Source organism: Tamandua tetradactyla, chromosome 1 (genome assembly GCF_023851605.1).
Source record: "Tamandua tetradactyla isolate mTamTet1 chromosome 1, mTamTet1.pri, whole genome shotgun sequence".
In the NCBI taxonomy this organism is placed as follows: Eukaryota; Metazoa; Chordata; class Mammalia; order Pilosa; family Myrmecophagidae; genus Tamandua; species Tamandua tetradactyla.
The window spans coordinates 51,765,306-51,789,966 of NC_135327.1; the positions used below are offsets into that span (position 1 = coordinate 51,765,306).

General features: G+C 38.8%; 1 protein-coding gene across 10 annotated transcripts in view; it reads right to left on the minus strand.

Annotated features, from left to right (window-relative positions):
- PLCB4 (phospholipase C beta 4) overlaps nucleotides 1-24,661 on the minus strand; it is a 399,612-nt gene that overhangs the window by 365,502 nt on the left and 9,449 nt on the right. For all 10 annotated transcript variants that reach the window (XM_077115609.1, XM_077115566.1, XM_077115557.1 and 7 more), the window contains exon 2: nucleotides 4,611-4,668. The gene's annotated coding sequence lies outside the window, so the exon portion shown is untranslated. The remainder of the gene's footprint in view (nucleotides 1-4,610; nucleotides 4,669-24,661) is intronic.

A 24,661-nucleotide genomic window follows, 5' to 3' on the forward strand; every position in this document is an offset into this window, starting at 1 on the left:
CTCTCTGTTTTAACCTAAGGTTATTTCATATCACCTTTTCCCTCTTTCTGCCTTCATTGTCTGCCACTACAGCCAACACGAAACCCGTAAGAGCATGGAAAAGGTCGCTTTCTACACATTTACAAAGTGAACATCAGTCGCAGGCCTTGCACGCTCACACACCGCTATCGCCATGGTGATTCAAGAGGATTAAAAAACTGGCACGTTATTTTTTCAATGAGGCCTTAAGCTCTCTTCTAACTCTTAGGTCTGCTTTATGTAACACGACGGAATACAGAGAACAAACACTCAACACAAAGAAGCTTATTTCCTGCCCGCACAGAGCTTTTGTGGTATGAAGTTGTCCTGAGAAGAGACTGCAAATACAACCACCAAAGATTTCCTATTCAGGAACCTGGAGGTGTCCCATGTGAGTGCAGAGTTCTCCATACCGTGATTCTAGATGCAGGTCCCCTCCATCCTGTCTCCCTGGCAGGCCTGACAGTCACCAGCACATAACCAGAGGAAGGAGAAACAGCACAGGGTTCACAAGCCTTGCCCCAAAGGTGGCATGCCTGTCCTCTGCTTACAATCTGTTGGTGAGAACAAGCCACGCGGCTCACCTAGATAGGACTGGGGCTGCTTTATATGTCCGCCAATGAGGCAGCTGCCTCCCAACTGTACCTTGCATGGGCAGCTGAGTGCAAGTTATCGTAGACCACTGGTCATTTCTGCCCCAGGAATCGATGGCCCCAAAGTCAGGCAAGCCTCTCACACTTACACTGGAAAATGAAGAAACAGTCCGCAAGAGGTTTTCCCTCAAGGAGAGGCAGTCTACACACATCAGAATCATGGCTGGGAAAGAGGATTCCCTCAAGGAGCCATGGGTACAGCATTCCACAGAGGATGACATGCACACGTGACAGATCAGGATGATTGCAGCAGCTGCCGGGAGCACCAAAAAGGGAAACAGCCAACAAGAAGAGCAGACAATATCCTAAAGGACCCAAAACATAACCTATAACAATACGCCACAGTCTACTTGTTCTGGAAAACAAACAAAATGGGCAGAGCAACCTAGGCAACCTAGGGGAATCAGGAATACAGTGATTGCTCACAGGCAACGGTTTTGATTGTGAGTGTAAGGAAGAATTATAAACACCACTCTCTGCAAAAAAGAATTGTTCCATTATTAACCAAGAGAAGTGTTTGCAACCCTGATTTGTGTATTATTCATTAAAAAGCATTCCACTCCATAAGAGGATACTGGGATATCTTATTTGTGTTATAACTCATTTAAGGAATCAATGCTGTCTGGTTTCTCATGATTCTTTTTTTTAATTATCCTGTTATTATTCCATGTGAAGGTTGACGTCAGTTGAAGAGGGGAAGAGAGCCTGGCTCCTTTCATACATGGATGAGAAACAAGGCTGTTTTCCTTAGTATTTCTCTTTTGTTTTCAAGTAGTAGGCTCTGTTAACATGCCCCTGTCCAAGCTGCTGGACATCTGTCATCGCAGCTGCTCTGGGTACCGCCAGTAGCAAGCTGCCTCCACCGACGACACATGGAATTCTAAACCATCTTGTGTCTCTGAGTCACTCACTCCAGAGTCACAGTCCCAGGTTTGGGAGATTTTAAGTCCTGTGCTCTCGACGGCTGGCAGAAGGCAGGAAAACTACAAAGAGGGCACTTGGGAAGTTCAAAGGAACAGGGCACTCGCGCCCACCCAGCCTCATACAAGGATGGATTTCCCTAAATTCGGGGAAAGGATTCAGATGTTAAGCAGCCCAAAACCGGACAAATGTCTACCCCACACTCGATCAGATATTAACAACTCAAACTGGCACATGGACCCTACTTGTCAAGGGATATGGGCTATCATGAGAGGCAAGGGAACCAGAAGAGAACTACAGAAAGAACAATTTTCTTTTCCACATGTCCGCAATGGACTTATGTCCATATAACCTCTCAAGACTCTACGAGGTAGACCAGGCGTTGTCCCTCCGTGCAAAGCCAGAGTCCCAGGGGCAATCTACTAAAAGCGCAATGGAGCAATCCCCGCAATTTCCATCACCCCCAGCACTGCCCCAAAGAACATTCTGTGATGTGGAAAATGTTCTCTATCTGTTCTGTCCAATATGCAGCTTCTAGTCACATGTGGACACTGAGCAATCGAATTATGCCTGGTGTGACTGATAAATTCAATCTTTAATTTTTTAATTTAAATTTAAATACGCTACCTGACTTCTGACTGTCATATTAAACAGAGCAGGTCATGTTACTAGGCAGCAAGGAAGCCACCAGAGGAGTGCATGGAAATGGACTATTTAAAAGTCTTTTAGAAGGAAGTTCCTCCATCACCTCCAGTGATGCAATCCAATATCTAATCAAACAAACCTGGGTATTTCTCTCCTTCAGCTGTTCAAAATCATTCCGGTTCAATCCCGACCTGAGTCAAATACCTTCGCTACAGTTCTTATAATCTGATTATGAGGACACATTTTTAATTTCAAAACTGATTATTAACTGCTTATAATAGTGGTTGTGCTTTCATTCCTGTCAATTAGGAAAATACAGGCAAAAGCTCCTTTTAATATATGGCTATTTCCATGAAGATAACAGCTGCAGCTATACAGATTTACAAAACAGGCATACACACATCCACGGGAAACATTATTTGGTCAATACATGGGCACTCCTTGGTTTGGCCCCGGACTCTAGGACCTCGTAAATACTCAGGCTGCTGAATAACAAGAGCTGTGTAGCCTCTTCTAAAGACTGGGCTCCTAAGTGACCAGCTAACTTGGAGATAGGGGGTCTCTGTTTACAAGAGGGGACTTTGGGTCAGTGTTGGAGAAATGAGAAAAAAGCAACTTTCCTAGTGCTTTCTCAATGTATATCTGTTAACATAAGTATATTACATTATAAATTATAAGTATATTACATTATAAATTATTTCTGATGCAGTTAAGTCCAATTATCATTCTAGCTTCAAAGAAGATCAAGGTCTAACCGTTTAGATCCCCTAAAAGTATACTTTCATGACTCAGCCTTTATATTGTACCCATCAGCTCTCTTCTTATTATGATTTTATCAAAAAGTATCCTCACTTTCTACCTGTGATTAATTCCTGTTTCCCTGAGCCAAATTCTGAAGAAATAATCTGAGCAAATAAATTAAAAAGCAAACATTAAAATTTACTAATAATTTTGCAGTCATTTCACTGTAAGTAATCTCCATACAGCGTATTTTTAAAGTTCAACTTTGAAGGGTATTTGTTGCAGTCTCTCTGTTTACTGTCTTTACAAATGCACTCTTGTATTTATGTCCAAATGCTAAATTGACACCAGCATTTCAGTTTATTGTAAGTAGGCCAAATATTTCATCTCAGTTTCAACTTCTCTAATTGCAACTCAGATGTCAGAATAAGTGTTCGCTCTCCGTACTAGATTTCCAATAATCTAATATGTGTCATAATTTTCCCTTTTTACTCTCCAGAGGTGGGTGGTGTTTCATAAGTTGTATGGGTAACCACTCTGGGAGCTCTGTCAGAGAAAAGGACAAGCCATTCTTGAGTTGGAGACAGCCTTGAAGGTGTGTACGCACAACTGAAAACTGAAGGTGAGAAGTCACTTTTCTGAAGCTGACAGAAGAACGAGGAAACATCTCCATTAGAATCACAAAACTGTGACAATAAAATGGGGAAGGAACGTTTCTACATCACAACTTCTCTGCCTGGAAATGGCCTAAGAGCCAAAATCTCACAATCGAAGAGCAGACTGTCAGGAAGCACTGAAGGATGCTGGCACACTGTCAGGCTGGACTCGAGTTTTAGAACCCCCCAAAACCTGAGGGGACCCTAGGATTTGGGGTGTCAGCCGCATCAGACCCACCACAACAAACGTGTCTTAGAGATTTCCCAGGCCCTGCAGGCGTTCTTCTGCAGAGACTGCTCTAACCAGAATCAGCGTCCCTAACTAAGCCTGCTCTTCAGAACAGGCGTGCTAGCGACGGTGCATTCATGTCACAGAATACAAAGGATGAAATCAGAACAAAAGCAACTGCCCACGAGGAGGTCTGTCCCTGAAATCCAGAAACCTCTTGGAGATGCTACATAAATTACAAAAAGATTCAACAAACCCAAGAATCCCCACAACCTTGTTACAGCTGATAAAGTATCAATCTAATCACAGGCAATGCTTCAAAATATAAATCTTGCCCCAAAAAAGAAAAGAAAACTGATGATATGGCAACTTGTACTGGCCAAAGACAACGTTGTACTTTTAGACTCTCTGGGCTTCTTAGGAAGAGGTTGCCCACTGAAAAAAAAAAAAAAGGAACATGTTGCTACAGGAAAAGCTTAACGCAATCTATTTCAATAAATATGTTATCTACTGAGGGGCATTTGCTTATTACATGTAACATGCACTGACTGCTGTAGACATTGAATATTCTCTCAAAAGATTCAGTCTGTAAAAACCTGGCAAACTCAAATGTTGAATTTAAAGAAAGCAGAAGCTGAGGTTTTAATTCAATTCACAACGGCATGCTTAGCAGCATAAAAATTGCTTCTCTGGGTTGTAGATAATTATTTTTTGTCACAGTTCATTTTAAAAAGTACATGCACCTACCTTTTTAAAAGAAAGATCACATTTCAGGATTCCACATCATAAAGAAACCATTCTTTTCCTGTGAGAGACAAAAGAAGATCCACATTACTATCCATTAGTAATAGAAAGTAGCAACTGTGGACTTTTTTTTTTTAACTTTTTTTATTAATTAAAAAAAATTAACAAACAAAACATTTAGATATCATTCCATTCTACATATACAATCAGTAATTCTTAATATCATCACATAGTTGCATATTCATCATTTCTTGGTACATTTTCATCGATTTAGAAAAAGAAATAAAAAAACAGAAAAAGAAATAAAATGATAATAGAGAAAAAATAGACTATACATACCATACCCCTTACCCCTCGCTTTCATTTACCACTATCTCAAACTGAATTTATTTTAACATTTGTTCCCCCTATTATTTATTTTTATTCCATACGTTCTACTCTTCTGTTGATACAGTTGCTAAAGGGAGCATCAGACATAAGGTTTTCACATTCACAGAGTCTCAATGTGAAAGCTGTATCATTGTTCAATCATCATCAAGAAACATGGCTACTGGAACACAGCACTACATTTTCAGGCAATTCCCTCCAGCCTCTCCACTACATCTTGAACAACAAGGTGATATCTACTTAATGCGTAAGAATAACCTCCAGGATAACCTCTCGACTCTGTTTGGAATCTCTCAGCCATTGATACTTAGTCTCATTTCACTCTTCCCCCTTTTGGTCGAGAGGTTTCTCTCAATCCCTTGATGTTAATTCTCAGCTCATTCTAGGGTTTTTCTCAGTCCCTTGATGCTGAGTCTCAGCTCATTCAGGGATCTCTGTCCCACGTTGCCAGGAAGGTCCACACCCCTGGGAGTCATGTCCCACGCAGAGAGGGGGAAGGTGGTGAGACTGCTCGTCGTGTTGGCTGGAGAGAGAGGCCACATCTGAGCAACAAAAGAGGCTCTCTTGGGGGTGACTCTTAGGCCTAAATTTTAAGTAGACTTGACCTATCCTTTGTGGGGTTAAGTTTCATGTGAACAAACCCCAAGACTGGGGGCTCAGCCTATAGCTTTGGTTGTCCACACTGCTTGTGAGAATATCAAGAATTCAACTTGGGGAAGTTGAATTTCTCCCCACTCTCACCATTCCCCGAAGGGGGCTTGCAAATACTTTTCCAGTCACTGATCAAATCATTCTGGGATTCATCGGGGGATCGCTCTGGACAAACCAACAAAATCTCATGTCCTACCTGAGATTCCAAGTACTTATGACATTCAATCAAACTATCTACATGAGTTATATCAGGAAATGCTCTAGTCAAAATCTAAATTTTGTAACAAATAAACATTTTTTGCTTTAGTCTCACACATAAGGTGACATTTTAAAGTATTAATTATCATCTGCAACGGTGGACTTTTAAGATTTACTGTCATCTCTTCATGTTGTGGCTTCATTCATAAAACTAAACAACTGGAAATCTTTCAAACTTGGATTTAACATATTTCTCCATTTCTAGACAAAAGAAAAATTTTAAAGATTTTGATTCCAATGATTTGATTTCTAAGAAGTAAATGGTTAAAATCAAAAGGGAAATGGATTAAAATAAATGAAAGCTTTTCATAATTAGAATAAAAATATTTACTATACATCTCTCTCTTAATGACATATTTTTCAAACATTCTGTTTAATTCCATGAAGTCAAAGTATGAAGGAAGAAGCCAATGTATAAAACGCCACTGAAAATGAGATGGAGAGATTCTGTTGGCTATGGAGGATAAAAAGGAACATAACACGGTGGTAAGCTACTATCTCCTTTTGTTGAATTTTTTTGTAATTATTCAGGCCAATAAGCCACATCTATGTGCACTATTTTTCTTAGGTAAGACTTTTGGAGCAGAAAAACTACAAATGAAATTAAATCAAAATAAGACCCCTCTGATTTCATTTTACATGTATTACTTTCAATAAATAACTGAAATAGAAACCTACTAGTCACTAACAAATAGTAAATATGACTTCTCTGTGCAAAATTATGTTGCTGTAGACGAAATTATAGTAGTATTTTAACTTCATACACACAAGCTTCATACAATAAGCAAGTAAATGGTCTAAAGTTTAATATAAGTCAATCATCTACTACTATAAACTATATTGAGCTAAATCTAATTAAAATGACCAACAGAATAATGCCCACAAAAATGTAATTCTGACTCTGACCCCGATATGTTTCATCTGTAAAGTAATTTAACTTCCAATGGGGATAATGATATGTAAATTCAGAAACAATGACCACAATTTCTGACCCAAAGAGCTCCAAGGTACTGAAATGACTGCCAGTGCATAAATTCAAGGTGATGATAGCACTCCAGAGCAATCATTTGCACACACATCAAATGGGGTCTCCCACATTACCTTGTGTTGTTTCCCTCAGTTGCATGCAGCCTTCTTTTCGGACAATAAAAATTCTTTTTAAGCTTTCAATAAGAGATTCTCATAACCTCTGACAGAAGGGAGGGTGAATTCTGCAAGCACCTACATGCCTGCAAATAGCCAAGGTTGAGTAGCACACTTCTTGACCATGCTCAGCTCCAGGACCTCTTTCCTTCAAACCAACGCCAACTACTCCTGGACTCCCCAAGGTCAACCAGCACCTGGGACTTTTCTCTTCTGCTTTTGGTTGCTTCAATGTCAGCCAGCAGTACTTTGACTAGCTTACTGCCAATGTAATAGACTTAGGACCTACAACAGTAGCTGCTCATCCCACTTTCTTAATCACAGGTGCAGGTAAGCTCTGCTAACAGAAGAAAGCCAACCTAGATTGATAGATTTCTATGAAAATATGGGTCAATGTGCATGCCTGAGCCAAACCATCCTCCTGGCATAAGGTAGCTGCTGGGGAGGGGCCTCTTGTGGATCTTCAGTCCACACCTGGTGTTTCGGTGTGCTAAAGCTGCCAGAACGCAATACACCAGAAATGGGCTGGCTTTTACAATGGGGGTTTATTAGTTTACAAACGTACAGTTCTAACATGGAAATGTCCAAATTAAGGCATCAAGAGGAAGATACTGTCTCTAAGGAAAGATTGCTGGCATCCGGGGTTCCTCTGACACTTGGGAAGACACATGGCAATGTCTGCTGGTCCTTCTCTCCTGGCTTCTGGTTTCAATGGCTCCCTCAGCTCCTGTGAGTCCTTCTTAGCATCTCCAGGCATTTTCCTCTCTGAACTAACCCACTCATACTTTCTCTTTATCTCTCTCTCTTTCTCTCTCCCCTTGTTTCTGCCTTTTATCCTATTATAAAGAGCTCTGTAAAGGATTAAAACCCACCTTGAATTGGGTGGGTCACATCTCATTTGAAACAACCTATCCAAAATGTCCCACCCACAACAGGTCTGCCCCCATAAGACGGATTAAAAGAACATGGTCTTTTATGGGGTACAATACAGATTCAAACCAACACAATTGGCTATCCAGAAATCATATGATTTGCTTTAAATCATATCTAGGATTTGCTTTAAAACAATCCAGTTGGGGGTTGTTGACAGGAGGAATGCAAATGAAACAAAAGTGGCCAGAAGTTTGCTGTAAGTTAACGATGAATACATGAAGGTTCATTGTAATATTTGCTCTACTTTTATGTATATGTTAAATTTTCCATAATAAAAAATTAAAATGGGTATGTATTTACCTGCAATAAAACTTCTTTTTAATTATTATTTCAAGTGTCTCTGCTCTGAATTAAATGATATCAACACAGAAACGCCATTATCGCACATGCTTGTCAGAATCTGTTGGCAGTGAAATATGGTTTCGATCAATATAAATGGAGAAATGGATGACTTCTAATATCAATGGGATCTGTTTCATGCAAAAAAAATCTTTCCTACTAAGAGATGGGAGGTGAAACAACCTTCTTTAAAAAGGCTCTTTTATTGATATAAGCAGATATAAACCATCGCAGCTGTAACCACTTATGCTAGCTGAGTGATCTGTCACTAGGAAACAGCCAAAAGATGAGAATGTCATGGATTACACCTGTTAACTTTGGTTATAACTTGAAAGAGACAAAAAGAGGTCACGTGAGGCTAGCGCTCAGCTTTCACAATATGGAAGAAAGTCATGTGCAAATCATCTTCACAGCCTTGGAATTTGACTTACTGACCTACCATACACCATCACGTAAACCTGATCCTGGACATAAAATTAAAAACAGCATCTATAGCATGATGGTCTAGGGAAAGACTGTGTAAGGCTGTGCCAAGCCTGCAGCAAAGGTGAGCAAAGGGAAAGGACAAATTTGAAAAGAACATGCACAGAATTCAACATTAAATCCTGACATGAGATGTGATAATTTAAAAAAAAAAGTAGTCCATGGCTTTCTATTTTCTTTTTTCAAATGTTCTTGCCCTAAAAGAATCTGTTTCCTTTCCAATAAAGAAACAGTATAAAATTCTGAAAAGGAAATTTGTTTGACTTAATGGATAAGAACATAAAAGCTGGAAAAGTGAATATTAAGGGAAAAACAGAGCACCTTGGCCTTATGAGCAGGATTCCAAATTTATCGGTGAAAGGATCAAGGGTCAGAGAAGGGAGTGTATTGGTAATAATTACAAAGCAGCTACATGAGGGAAGTCAGCTAAACAAAATTCGGTTGTTTTCAACTTGAAAACCATAGCTCTAACAACGTGAACTAAAAGAAGCATTCATTAGCTTACATGTAGATTCAAATATTTTTCATTCTTGCAGTCATAATTTGTGGTCTAGTTTTATTAAACTTGGAATGTGTATCATGAAATCTCACATGTTTAAATAATTATTTGTTCAATAAATGAATGAAATGACAACTAATACTCATGAAATCTAAAACTGGAGTAATTAGAGGTGACAAAAAAGGAGATTCTCAGGTATGGCAGTCATGGTTATTTATCAGCCCAGTGTTTATAACCTTGATTTTATTCTGAGTGGCAATGTGCCAGACCTAGATGACTCGTTTCCAAGACTCTCTTGCAGCTAGGAGTGGCCATGTAACACAGTTCTGACCAATGAGATGCAAGAGAGAGAGGGCTCTGAACAGTTCTGCCCTCATGTTAAGGTCTCCTTTCACTTTTCTGGGATTACCTGCTAGGTGGGGCAGAACTGTCTCACAACCATGAGGACAAATGACAGACAATAAGAAGTAGCTATCTGATAATATTGCAAAGATGCTGCACCTGCCCAATGCTTAGATTCCTAAGCCTGAATTTCACATAAGGTATGACAAACATCTGTGAGTTTAAGTTGCTGTTTTCTATAATTTACAGCCAACAGTTTTCTAACAGCACCAGATATAGTTTCTCTTTCCTCCTTCTGTGTGCCCAGGAGCTGCTTCTATCTCCACTAACTGCCCAAGAACTCAGTTCTGTAATCATCGTCGCCCTCATCAAGAACCCCCATTTGTCAAGAGGAGGCTCATGCAAGAAGAGCAGCTATCATGAGGGAGGGCAATCACCAGGAAAACCACGCCCCACGGCACCAAGCCTCACTGTGCTCACCTATGGACCACTAAACCTTCATGTTAACGATGTAAAAAATATATATGATGATAAAGACAGAAAAAGAGAACAATGTCATTCAAATAGTCAAAGAAATGGAGTCTCTCGTAATTTACAAATCCAGTATGCATCAATGGGGTGGCTTAGGTTCCTCTCAGAAACATGGCTCTCTCCCTCTGTATATAGTTCACTTAGGCACTTTAATGGCAAATTAAGAGAAAGGAACTCACTGAGGCCCTGTAGACCCTGTTTCATGGGTGCACTTCAAATAAGCATGCAAGATATCAGTTGTTTTGAAGCGGTTTAAAATAATGCAGTCTTTGAACCAAAAGGGGAAAGAATCCACTGTAGAAAGGAAAAAAAAAAGGGGGTGTCTATTGTAAGATACTCCTAACACTTTTCATTGAATAAATAATGCCTCTTCCAAGTTGATGAAAATCTTTGCATCAATATTTATCCAGTAAACACCTTAATGAAGTAAACTGTTATAACTCCAAAGAAACATAATTTAACAACTTCATAAATTCTTGTGAGAAGAAATAGACTCTCCACCCCCGAAACATTTGGTAATTATTTTTATACAATATGTGCACAGTCTGGTATTTACATGCGTAGATGGAAAAGTTAATGGCAGTGTATTAGCCTAAACATGACTTGTTTTGCTTTGCCACAGCAGGTTAAACCTTTCCAGCACTTTTATTCAACAATACAGAATATTTTGCATGCCATCATGCTATCAGGACAGCCATCTAATATCAGTTTGGAAAAAAAAATGAAAATATAATAGACGCCAAACTTATTTTAGAACAGTTATTAAGAGATGTATTAGTCAGGGTTCTCCCAGGAAACAGAACCAGCAAGAGATACATAAATATATATGTACGTATCTAATATTATGAAATTTATTATAGGCATTGGCTCACATGACCAGGAGATTGAGAAATCCAAATTTCCTAAGGCAGGTGGTGAGATGGGTGATCCAGTGAAGTTTTCAATGAATTCCCCAGAACACGGCTGGCTGAAGCAGGGACAGAAATTCTTTTGACTGGTGACTGCTGAAATCATCAGTTTTCCCTTTAACACCTTCAACTGACTGGATGAGGCAACAGTCTTCTGTTGATTGTAGATGTAATAAGCCATAGAGGCAATCAACTGACTGATGACTTAAACCCAGGAAATATCCTCATGGCAACAATCAGGAGAGTGCTAGCTTGACCAAACAACTGGATATCATACCTTAGCCAAGCTGACCCATGAACATAGCCATCACATGTGACAAAGCATGTCTCTACTTTTTTCTCTACCGTTCTATTAGTGCCAGTTATTTAAAATTTAGTACAAGGACGTTGAGTCTTTTTCCAAGCAATGGCTGAATTATCTTTGAGATGATAAACATATTCTTATTTTTGGCTAACCCTTTCAAAAATCTCCCATGACTTGTAAAAATTAGTATTCTCAATTAAGATTATAGTATTGACAGCTTTTCTTCTATAAAGCTATTTTTCAATGTGTTCAAACTTTACCAAAAGTCAAAAGGCAGGCTTCATAATGAAAGAAAACAGGATGAAGATACTTTTCCAAAGGCAGTATCTGACAATACTTAGTAGAACTCTGTACATCACCCCCTTTTAAATCTCTGGTTCAAAACTCCAAGGTTTCTATAAAAGTAGGACTCCTTCATGAATGCTTATCTTGCTCAAAGTATACCCTGAAAAATAGGCCAAACATATTAATAGTCCCCTTTGCATCTGACCCCACAGTCAGACAGATATCACTCAATTTAAAAAATGAAATACTGAGGTCAACATTGAATTGCTTAAGTCATAAGGACAAATTTAAGTGTTAAAATGTATCTTTCCTATGTACCAGCTAACTTTCCTTATCTGTTTTCTGTGACTTAAATTCTTACCAACTGACTAAGGCTCAAAAAATTACACAAAAATCTAGCCAATAAAGTTTGAGGAGCTATATTTAGCAGATTTTGAATTACATTTAGGACACAATCTGAGTACAGATAAAATTTGGCCATGAAAGAAAATTCTTAATATTTTTAACAAAAAATAAGTGATCTGATTAAATATAGATCAAAGAAAGTTTTGCTATAAAAAGTCCAGTTTTTTAAAAGGTATGGGAGAAAATATCCAATAAACAAAAAACAATTTGGTATATCCCAATGGTTATCTATTGTGATTAGATTAAGTATGTTTGTCTTTTGTCCTCTTTTGCTTTTCAGTTATTCTTCAAAATTTTCAGAATGATCATGTATTAGTTTTATAAGCTCCAAAGTTATTTTTAAAAATCCTAGACACTATTAAGCTTTAGTCTATTTCTATTCATATAAGGCACTATTGTATAAATTAAATGCTATATTTTTAAAATATTATATTGATATTTATATTGATAATCATATTGATAATTCTTCTTTTTTGTAGCAGCACAGCCTTCGTTCATGGGTATACACCATCGCTCACTGTTCTACTTCTCCGTCAGTGCATCCTTCAGCCACCAGCATTCATCAGGCATCATGCTGAGGACCCAAAGTCCACAGTCCATCAACATTCTCAATTTTAGATAATTTCATTATTCCCAAGAGACAGAAAACCAATAAACATACCCTCACCTAATAGGAAATCTAAACCCGCTCTTACCTCTTGTCCTCACCCCATTATTTACCTCTGCTGTTGCTGTGGTAGTGCTGATGGTTTCCTTTTGAACACAGCTCAGAATATGCAATAGCAGTTTTCCCCCTGTACCCTCGACTTAAACACTCTTTATACAAGAATCACATCTTTGAAGTAATTCTTACTAGAACTCATTCATATTTCTAGTGTGAGTCAGTGCGACATGTAGGTCTATACAATCCCTGTCAATCTTGTTCATCTTCAATATGGTAATATCACTTCTAGACTCACTAGAGAATCACCTTCGCTCCTATCTATTCCCTTACCTTAGAGTTCAACCTCATTAGCTAATAGTTCACCCATCTCTAGCTTCTATGTATCTCTAAGTCCCCTGTATTCTGTATTATAGGTCTCTGATTATACTTTAATGCTAGTCATAAAAGTGGAATCATAAAGTATCTGTCCTTTTGTGTCTGGCTAATTTTGGTCAGTATTATGTCCTCAAGGCTCATCCATCTTGTCATGTGCTTCAGGATGTCATTTTGTCTTACTGCTGCATAATATTCCATGATATGTATATACCACATTTTGTTGATCCACTCATCTGTTGATGGGCATTTGGTTTGTTTCCATCTTTTGGAGATTGTGAATAATGCTGCTGTGAGCATCGGTGTGCAAATGTCTGTTTCTGTCATTACTTTCGCTCTTCTGTGTATATACCAAGTAGTGCTATTGTTGGGTCATAGGGCAGCTCAATATTTAGTTTTCTAAGGAATCACAAACAGTCTTCCATAGTGGCTGCATCATTGTACATTCCCACCAGCAATGCCTAAGTGTCCCAGTTTCTCCACATCCTCTCCAACACTTAGTTTCCTGATTGTTTAATAGCAGCCATTCTTATAGGTGTCAGGTGGTATCTCACTGTAGTCTCGATCTGTATTTCCCTTATAGCCAGTGAAAATGACCATCTCTTCATGTGCTTTTGAGCATCTGTATTTGCTCTTCAGAAAAAAATGCCTATTCATATCTTTTGCCCATTTTATAATTGGATGGTTTATTCTTAGTTGTTGAGTTGTATGATTTCTTTGTATATACAGGAAATAAAACTTTTGTATGATGTGTGATTTCCGAATATTTTCTTCCATTGAGTTGGCTGCCTCTTTACCTTTTTGACAAAGTCTTTTGAGGTACAGAAGCATTTGATTTTGGGGAGTTCCCATTTATCTATTTTTTCTTTTGTTGATTGTACTTGGGTGTAAAGTTTAGGAAGCTACCTCCTACTACTAGGTCTTGAAGATATTTCCCTACATTTTCTTCTAGAGGTTTTATGGTGCTAGTTCTTATATTTAGGCGTTTGATCCATTTTGAGTTAAGCTGTGTTAGGGTGCTAATAAATACATTTTCTATTCATCTCTACCTGCTCCAGAATGTAAGGAAAATTACCTGTTTCTTGTTTCAAACCATTGTCCTTTATCTGTGCTTTTTATTCTTTGCCAACTCTTAAAATATATTTGAGGTACATCATCAGTCAACTCTTTCTCTGACCATTACACCACAACTATAAAAATATATATTTATGTGTATACACATGTATATATACACATATATTATATAGCATATACAGATATAAGTATATATACATATTATATATATACATATATATATACACATATATACACACATACACGTATTTTATTCATATATTTATGATCTATACTGTTTAGGGATTTCTACCAGAGATGTCAAGCAACCCAGTTTCAGGTTTTATCTGCTTTGGCCAACCTGACCAACTAGTTTGACTACTGTTGAACAATAGTTTTGGATTATGCGTTTTTCCACTTAAGTGACCAATTTTTTATCAAATCACTAAAGCATATTGTGGATTAGAAACCTCACTCTTTTTATTATGTTAGTCACCCTTGCCGTCCCCAGAGACAAATATCCTGAAATCACCATGAATTGATTCATTAAGTATTCATTCCGTTCTTTGTATTTCTCACTGTGGAGGGAGAAGATTACAGAGTGTGGGTAGTTCACGAGTTATAAACATAGCTAAAGATTAACACTAGCAATGCATCCCGCTATGTAGATAGTTATCTCTAAATTCTTTTAACCAGAAGTAGAATGGACACTGTCCTATTTCCTCAAATTTTCAGCTTAAATCTCAATCCTAGAGACAACAGATGATGAGTTCTCTTCACATGTCCACAGGACTTACTACAATGTGGCCAGAGGTCATCCCCTCCAATACAGAAGATACTTCTTCAAAGAGAATTCTCAGGAACAGAAAGGGTTCCCTGTCCCCTCCTCTCTCCCAGCTCTGGACAAGTGCCCCAAACCACACCTCACAGAACAGGGCTACCTGCAACAAGGCTGATACTGACTCCCTGACTGGCCGCTTGCCTCACTGCACAAACTCGAAGCCTGCTCTATGGCACATATGTGAGGTTAGGGACCCCCAAACCTGGGTGATGCAGGCTGCAATAGTAGAGCAAGGCGACAGAGCTGCAGTAAAAGTACCAACGGGCTACATTTCAGAGTCTGATAGGGCAAAGATGTGAGTTTTCTTGCAGTCCAAGTGGATATTGGGGAGTGTAGTCAGGTTTGAGTGATGCTGAAAGGTCTCTTCCCAAGTGGACCACCCGGACAGGGGTGAAGAGACACTGCAGTGATGCACTACCAAGGGACAGGAGCTTCAGGTCCTAAGTAGAGCCCCAGGCATTACACTGCACATGGAATAATGACCTGGTGCTGATGGACGCTGTGGGGATCTCCAAAGAACCCACAACGGTGCTGCAGTATAATGAAAAATTTGGCTGGTCTTTATCCTTAGTTCTTAAGGAAGCAATTTCAGAATCTTTGGACTTTCTTGTGATAGGAGCATCTTTTGTTCTTCCTGTTAGACCCAGGACCATACCTGATAGTTTATATGCTAAAGAGATGGCAGGGGGGGGGCAAACCACACTTGGGGTCTTAGTGTATGGCTGGCCCTGCCAGAAAGACGAACAATGTGCTTAGAGGGTGGGGCCTTTGAGCTACATTACATCAGCCCACCTCCCCCACCTGGAACACTTAAAGCTCTATTAACTGCCAGGATTGAGACTCCCCATGGAGAAGACGCTGAAGTTTGCATTTGAGACACACCCAGACCTCACCCTGTGGGTCTCTTCCTTTGGCTTCTCCTTACTTGCATTCTTTTACAACAATAAAACATAATAGTAAGAATACAGTGCTTTCGGTGAATTCTGTGAGTTGTTCTACTGAGTTACTGAACCCAAGGGAGTGGAGGGAACCCCCGAATTTATAGCCAGTTAGTCAGAAGTGAGGTTGGCCTGAATCCCACCTCACTGACAACTTAGAACCGGTGCCTGAAGGCCCTTTTGGTAAAGAATTGATCGCCCTTAACCTGCCAGGCTGGCCTAACGAAACTGACTGACCTGCTAAGCTTAACAGCTTTGGCCCCTTTTCTGATTGTCTGCTGACTCAGGAGAAGTCCGACAGAAGGTAGGAGCGGGTGGAAAGAGGACAGTTTAACTAGGAAATAACCTTTATTCCTTATTGCTGATCCCAAAGCCAGAGGTCAGACTGGGGGATGAAAAAGAAAGAATGCTATAAACTGACGGGAGAAATGGAAGTTTTAATTTACATTGTACTACAGTTTTCTAATATTTGAAAGTTAGGTTCTGCTATTATTTTAAAATAATTCCAAAATCTATGGGACCTACCAAAAATATTATCCAACAACAGAGACAGAAGATGCAGCAGATTATGTAAGAAAGTAGAGGTGGCAGAAAAACACAGCTATTTTCTGTTTGTGTCTTACTAAGTGCGACTTTCAACAAATCAGTGATACCAAAAAGTATAAAACCTATGAAAGTTGTTAGTGTATGTGTGTCATAAAAGTTAAGTCTGAAAGACTAGAACTATACAGGACACCAAAATGAAAATTTAATATGCCTCAAACCTTTAACACCAGAAGAAAATATTACCATATCAATAATGCTTTAAAGTAAATGCACTAAACATTCCAATAAAACGGAATTCCAATAAAACATTCCAATAAAATTCCATTCCAAAGATGGCCAGAATGGATCTAATAAAAAGATAAGAATGAACTATATGCTCTCTACAGGAAACACACTTGAAAGAGAAACACACAAGTAGCTTGGAAGTAAAAGAACAGGAAAAGACATACCATGCAAACTGGCTAGGTTAATATAAGACAAAATTAGATTTCAACACAAGGAGTAGTAAGAGAGACAAAGAGGAACACTTATGATGATAAGAGGGTAAATCTGAAAGAAAGAATTCTAAAAGCCCTAGCCCTTCACATAAGAGTTAACGACAGGTAAGGTGGCATATGCTTACCTTGCTCAAGGACATGCAGTCAGCTAGGGCAATGGCCAACTAAAATTCACGTCTCCCAATTCCCTTTTGAAAGCAACTATTAATAAAAACTCCCAACTCAGTAGCTATATAGGCAGTCCTGGAGTGGGAGGCACTTGGAATGGAGAAAGGGGGTGGGATCTTGTGGGGAGCCTACCTCCAGATTCAAGCTCTGCAGCGTGCTGATTGTGTGGCCTAACTAAATTACTTAAAGGAGCCTCAGTTTCCTTGTCTGCAGGACTGGTATCACTGTTATCGGACAGGATTGCCATAAAAAATGAGAAAGGGGAGGAGGCTGTTGGGAATCTGCCCAACATCACTGTCACCGAGCAGGTCAGGGAGAGAGTAAGGACCCGCCTTCCACACTTACAACCACCTTAATAAACTACTTCCCAAAGGAGTTAGCCACCCATGGAGGCGCCTGGCAGGGTGCCAAACCTTTACTAGGCACTTGAAAAATGTTCGTTTCCTTTCCAGGACATGATGCTGTACTTGACGGAACTTTAGAAAGGCATTTTCTGTGTAGGATCCTCACCTAGATACACTGAGTTTCAGATGATCACATTTTTCATTTGTCAAATGGCTTTTCCTGACTCTTCAAAAGGTCATAAAGTCTAAGCGAACAAAACAGAGAAGGTAAAATTTTCAATGATATTTTAATTCCCATCACCTCTCATACTCCAAACTAAGTCACGCAGTGAACACAAACCATCCTTCAAAAAATTTTTATATCATGCCATTTCGATCAAAGGAAGAAACTGACAATCCTCCTGGTGTTGTTTGTGGTTATAATAACCAAATAATCACATCCTCAGAACTACATGCACAGTCTTTAATTTGTGAAAGATGCTTCAGAAAATAAATCCTTTCAAGTCTGTGTCATAGAAGGCCAAACCCTGTTCAGCATCAAGTACTTTGACCATTTTCTGGATTATTTTTATTACATAACCAAAGATGTTATAGGAATAGGGATTCACAGTCACATTGGGCTGTATCTTTTCAGAATCTAGTCAACTATCCTAAACATCAAGGTTAGTCAAGGTCAGTATTTTCAGCCAAGAAAGTAGGTGTCAGCAAGGTATATAGATGCCCATTATGCCGCCTCCCATAACCACATGAAATTTAAGAGTAAGACAAAACTTGATAATTAATGTTAAAAAATGCATTGCTTGGATACCAATTTTAGAAATAGCAGAATGCATACAAATTCAAATTAGGTCATAAAAAACCATGATATAAGGAACAGAAGGAGAATACCAGCAAGTGGTCAGTGTCTTCATCTTACATATTCATTATAGGACACATTTAAGAGCCTACTGTGTGCTTGCTACTGTACAACTCTGATTTTAAAATTGAGAATGAGTGATGACTGCTTGAAAAAGCCAAGTGGCTCATAATGAATGTATTCACATGAATTCAAATGACAACATCTGCTCATGTGGTCACTGAAATTTCATGTACAACTCTCTCATATATACAAGAGTTAAGAGATTTTGTTTCCTTGACGCCATTCTATTTTGCAGCTAAGTCAGGTTCTGGCTAGAGTGTTTTAAACAAACAAAAAATAAATATATCATATCTACACTGTCAAATTTTTGTGAGATTTAACTAATACAAAATGACTGCCATACTGTTTAAAAACACAATTAAATAATAATTATTCATGAGATAACTATATCATAAAATATAAAATTAATGTAGTCCTTTATTTAAAGCATATTAATATAATGCTTTATAGTCAAGATTTCTTTATATCCAATTTTCATGTTCAAGAATGTACTGAATTATATGTCATTCAGCAGGTACGGTCCCTGATTTAAAACTGCACTTCTCCAAGTATTTTATTTCTAGAAAAGTGGACAAATTTATATAGAAATTAATAAATAAAATAACTCACTCATAGCACCTCAATTGTATTCTTGAGGGTTTTTTCCTGACAAGCACCAAATCAAGCACTCAGTGTAAGTCTTATAATAATTTACTGCCCATACAAAACACTCTCACAAAAGGAAAGTATGGAGACTGACTAATGAAAAATTAAAATATCTCTTGGATTACTGTTAAAATGTTAACACAAAAGAACTAAGACCATTTCATTTTGTTTAGAATATATCAAAAGATTAATAAAGAGAGGTTCAATACGTACATATTACTTATTAAATTATAAATTAGGCAATGATTCAAGTTCCTAATTATAGAAAATAATTTTAAGCTTATTTAACATGAAATGTTCCATTTCCAAGACTCTTAAAAAATATATGTGAAATTCACATGGCATAAATAAATAAACAAGCAAACTAAGAGATATACATGATTTATCTAATCCCTGCCTACAAATAATTTAACTCTTCCAAAGGTTCAGTTAAAGTGAATATCCTGTAAGCTAATTCAAGACAAAGATCACCTTTTGAAATAAGGAATGTGTGCAAATGCCAAAAGAATTGGAATGATAAAAAAAATGTGTTTTTATTTATTTATCATTCTAATTTGGCCAACCTGCTCTTCTAAAACATTGCAAAATATATTCCTTCAAATAATTTATTCAACAAGCAAGTATAAAGCATCTACTATGTGCTAAATATTGTGCTAGGTATCTGAGGAAACAGAACCAGAAATAGGTAATCCCAGTGCGGGGGAATGCTGTGTGTTTGTGTGTTCAGGAGTGGACATTAGAAGCCAAACACATAAATAAAGTGTAGTGTTAAGAAAGCTACGGAAAGAGCATTAATACCAAAAAGAAACAGTAGAACTAATAACTCAAGTTATTTATACTACTTTGGTCTATGCAACTTCTTATTTCTTTTGGTTCCTTATCTGCAGGACTACCGCTTTCAGCTGTATGTTAAAGAAAACCCACCAAAACCACTTACACAGCCCATTTATTTTTCCCCGTTAACAGGTAAACCAACCAGATCAGGTGCAGCCACCTGAGTGAAGTCGCCCACAAAGTAGGTTTCCTCTACTCTCCTGTTCTGCTCATCTCGGCAAGTGGATCCCACGAGACGGTGGCTGCATGTCCAGCCATCACATCCAGGTTCCAGGAAGGACAGGGAGAGATCAGGAAGAACAGGCTAACGCAGAGATGTCTGTCTACCTCCTCCTGGTCAGAACTGAGTCCCATGAGCACTCCTGGCTGCAAGGGAGGATGGGGGAGTGAGGGAGTATTTTTAATTAAGTGGACACATCACTACTCTGAACCAAAACTGCAGCTCCACTGGAAAGGAGGAAGGGAGAACCGTGTGCACCACACATATGACCAAACAGTCCGGCTGACCTCAGTCTGAGGCCTCTCTGTACAAGGGTGTGACCTGGAATAAATGCTCCAATCACTCTGTCTTCTTGGTATCAAGTGACGATGAGGACACCTGGCCAACAGAATCACTAAGACAAATTAAATAGGGTTTAGGACATAATGCCTGGCCTAAAAGCTGCCGGGTTTTCTAAGTTTCCTGAGAAATCAAAACATTCCAAAATATTGCAAAGCCACCCTGTCAAGGTTCAAAAATAGCAATGAACTGACTCCGTTTCTGCACAATACGATTTTGCATGTGTCCTATCCCACAGCATGTGTGGCTCCAGGGCCTGCAGTTTCCCCGTCAGGGCTGTGTGTGTGTGAGAGAGAGAGTGTGTGTGCTTTTCAGAGGGTCTCACACCTTACCTGAGGGAGAAACTAGTGATTAACTAATCCTTGTGTTCCCTGTACCCCAGTCCTTCTGCAATTTAAAAAAAAAAAAAGCTGCTTTCAGCTTTCAACTCCAGGAGGAAATGCACAGGAATTTCTCTTGAGATAGTCTAGACCAGAGACCCTGTTTAGAAGTAAGGCACACCTGCCAGGCAACTTATGCTTTCACCTCTCTAACAAAGCTGAGAGTGGCATCATTGGGTAAAAAGTGGAGCAATTCCAGGTTTTCAAAAGGCCATTGCTGCTCTTTCATCGAGAAGTGGATTCCTCCTGATCCCAATTTTTATGCCTTGTTTATAAATTCGAGCTGAGAGAATAAAAAATAACATGTAAAAGGATGGTTCCAGAGAGCCTGAATCCAGGAGAGACACTTTCAGGACATGTATTAATACCAAATATCAACACATACAAATTATCTGTGCTTTTAAACTCCCCCTTTCCCTGTGGTCACTACATCAGAAACCCTGCATGCTGCATATGACAGATGGAAGAGGAATTTAACCAGTTACTCTGAAATTCTTTCAAAGGGAACGAAAAATGGACAGAATGAGGCCATGCTTAAAAGTCTCAGAGGGCCTCACAGCCTCAGAAAAATGCTCTAAATAAAAGTAAATATTCTCTATCTGTATTTCCAAAATGCTATCATGACATATTTTCTAAACAGCTGCAATAACTAAATGATAATCCACTTAAAGGTTTTCGCCACTGAAATTTGAATGATATATTTATTCACTAGTTATCCAGCACTTTTTGAACACAAAACTAAAAGAAAATTGCTAAATCAAAAAGACAAAAATTATAAAGCAGAGACCTCTTAAACCCTGCTCACATTCCAAGACTGGAGACATAGTTAAGATGGTCAAGCCACTATTTTTTTTTTTAACATGAGCAGGCATGGAAATCGAACCCAGGTCTCCAGCATGGCAGGCAAGAATTCTGCACTGAGCCACCTGTGCATGGTCTTCAAGCCACTATTTTTAAAAGATTCAAACCAAGATCATAAATAAAATGCTCCCTCCTGATTTTGGAACTGTAAAAGACATTCTTTTAAAACAATATTCAGCAGAATATTTTCTTTCAATTAATTAGCAGATTTCTTGCTTTCTCTTTTGGCACTGATATGTTCACAGTTCATTTAGAAAATAAATTGTTGCAAGAAAATATATACGAAGCATTTTAGATTATCAAGAGTCCCACTTAAAAGTAATCTGATTAAATAAATGCTTTTTCCCCTATATTTCCGTACAATTTTGAAAGGAGGAAATTTCCCTGATTCAGGCTTCTAACATAATGTAAGAAAAAATAAGTATAACATGATTAAAATTGAACTCATAAAATAAAAACAATGTGAGAGTGTGCCCACCAGGAAAAATTATAAACCAGCTACAGATAAACTATCTCCCCCTCCGTAGAAGGGAAATGTCTCATCTGGTTCTAGTATGCTAATATATTTCAATATCAGGATTTCTGTTATCAGAAATAATGATAGTTTTCAAATTACTGATCATCTTTCCAAATTAATCATTCTGCTAATTTTCAGTGGCCTGTGTAAATAATCATGGAATTCTTTCTTCCTCCATAAGTCTGCAGACAGCTTCAGTTTATTAAGCATGGCATATCTTTTGCTTATTAATCAAACTGCCTTCCTAATTTAGTCAATCTGAAGACTTTGCAATAAAGGCATTTTGTTATTCATTCATTCAACAGACATTGACTTAGTCTCTAATATGCACAGATTCTTCCAAACCCTAAAAAGTTATTCTAACAAAGATTTGCAAACCATTTCAACAGGAGGACAGAAGTAGCGCACCAAATCTAGAATGGAGTTGAAATCAAAGAAGGCTTTGTGGAGAAGGCAATTGAGCTGCATCTACAAAGCCCCCTAAGACTGAGCCAGCTGAAGAGAGGGGTTGAGTGCAAGTCCATCAATGGCACAGTGCCTGTGGCCTTTAGGGTCTTGGAATTTTATGACAGTTTAGGATAGGGGCTGCAAATGAAACAGTTAAAATTGATTATAGAGATCAGGCCATGGTCAGCTTGCATTCTGCAAGTTAGGGAAACAGAATTTAATCCTGAAAGCAACAGGGAGCTGTTGAAGCATTCTAGAGGTAATGCTATAATAGGATTTGTTTTGTGCAAATTACTTTAGCACAAGTATGGAGAATGAAGTAAAGGGGCAGCAGTGTACACTTGTAAAGTAGCTGTTTACCCCGTTTATCTCCTCCAGTAAACTTCAAACTTCACCCTGTTGTATTATGCATGGTCACTAAACAGCCAATAGAAGAATGAATGAGAGAATGAACAAGAAGAAGAGACAACAGGAAGACTGATGGAAGGTTTAAGGAAACAATCAAAACATGGTATGACGAAGACATAACCAAGGCAAGAGGAATGGAGAGGAGCAGGCAGAAACGAGAGCTACTAACGGTCTGCACAAAAATACAGAACCCAGGATGTGACACGGGTAGAGAATCAAGTTGAAGACTCCTGTTGCAGATACCCTGACTTGAAAGTACCCTTAGGAGTTCAATGTCAAGATCCCCAGCAGACAAGAGGTCAGGGGTACAGAGCTGAGTCCTTAATACAATCTAGGTGGTTGTAAATGCGGTAGAAATGAATGAGTTATCTCTTATCAGGGAGAGTCTGTAGAGCGAGAAGAGTCGAGAGCAATGTGGACATTTCCGGAGAATACCACTTTAAGGGCCGGATGGTGGACGAGACGCTCCGGCCTCTAATGTATTAAAATAGCGTAGAAGAGCAAACCCTTGCAATCGGAGACTTCTGGTGTCTGTAAGGGTGGTAGCAAAAATGAACTAATCTAGAAGGTGCAAGGGTAAAATTCTCACCTGCCACGCTGGAGGCCGGGGTTCGATTCACAGCCCATGCACTTCTCCAAAAAAAAACAAACAAAAAATTCAACGAATGGTGCTGCAAAAACGGGATACTCACATGGAAAAAGAATGAAATGTGACCCCCGCCACACAGCATACAAAACAAAAACAAAAGTGAACTAATTTAGTGCAATTCCTTCAGTTGGGGGAGTGACGTGACTCCCCAGAGTCCCACTGGGTGGGCTTCCACAGCAGCCGCCGGCTAATAGCCAGTACCTGGGTTTCATCCACCACAAAATTTGGAGGTAAGTAGAGATGAACACTGATGTTCTCTCCAGCAGTAAGATTTTATGATTCTAATCGAGTGTCACTGTTTGTCCATTCAGGATGAGTACACAAACCAAACAGAGCAGTCTTCACCTTTTCAAACAATAGGGACAAGAAATGGGGGAGTAAACGAGCCTTAAATCCCAGAGTCTTTCGGCCATACTGAACAAATGGGAAAATATGGCGTGTGCCTTTCTACTTAGTGATGTTAATGGTTCAGTTAAATTGACTTCTTTGAAGGAAAATTACTGTTAATAACCTTAATTTCCTCTTCGTCTCTTCCCCCAGGTACCTGACATTTTATATAACATATTTTCATAAAATATTAAAAGCAAAGGAATTATATCTTAGGTACCCAGCTCCATGCTGACAGCCTTTATGAATCCCTTTTGTCTTTCTGTCTATAGTTTACACTTTGGGATCTTCGGATAAATACATAAAGCTTCCCATTCTGTGCATTTTAGAAGAAACCCAGTCCATTCCCAATGAAAAAGGTATATTTTTAAAAAACTGTTACTCTGAGGCCCACCACAAATCTTACTGATATGATCCACATGACACTGTGGAACACTCCCGATTTCATTTTAAATCTATTCCTATAGCTGCAGTTTCCTGTACTTTGCTCATCAAGCCAAACTAGTGCTTTGCACCTCGGCCTGACCTCTCGCCCATGCACCCACACCTCTGCTCTA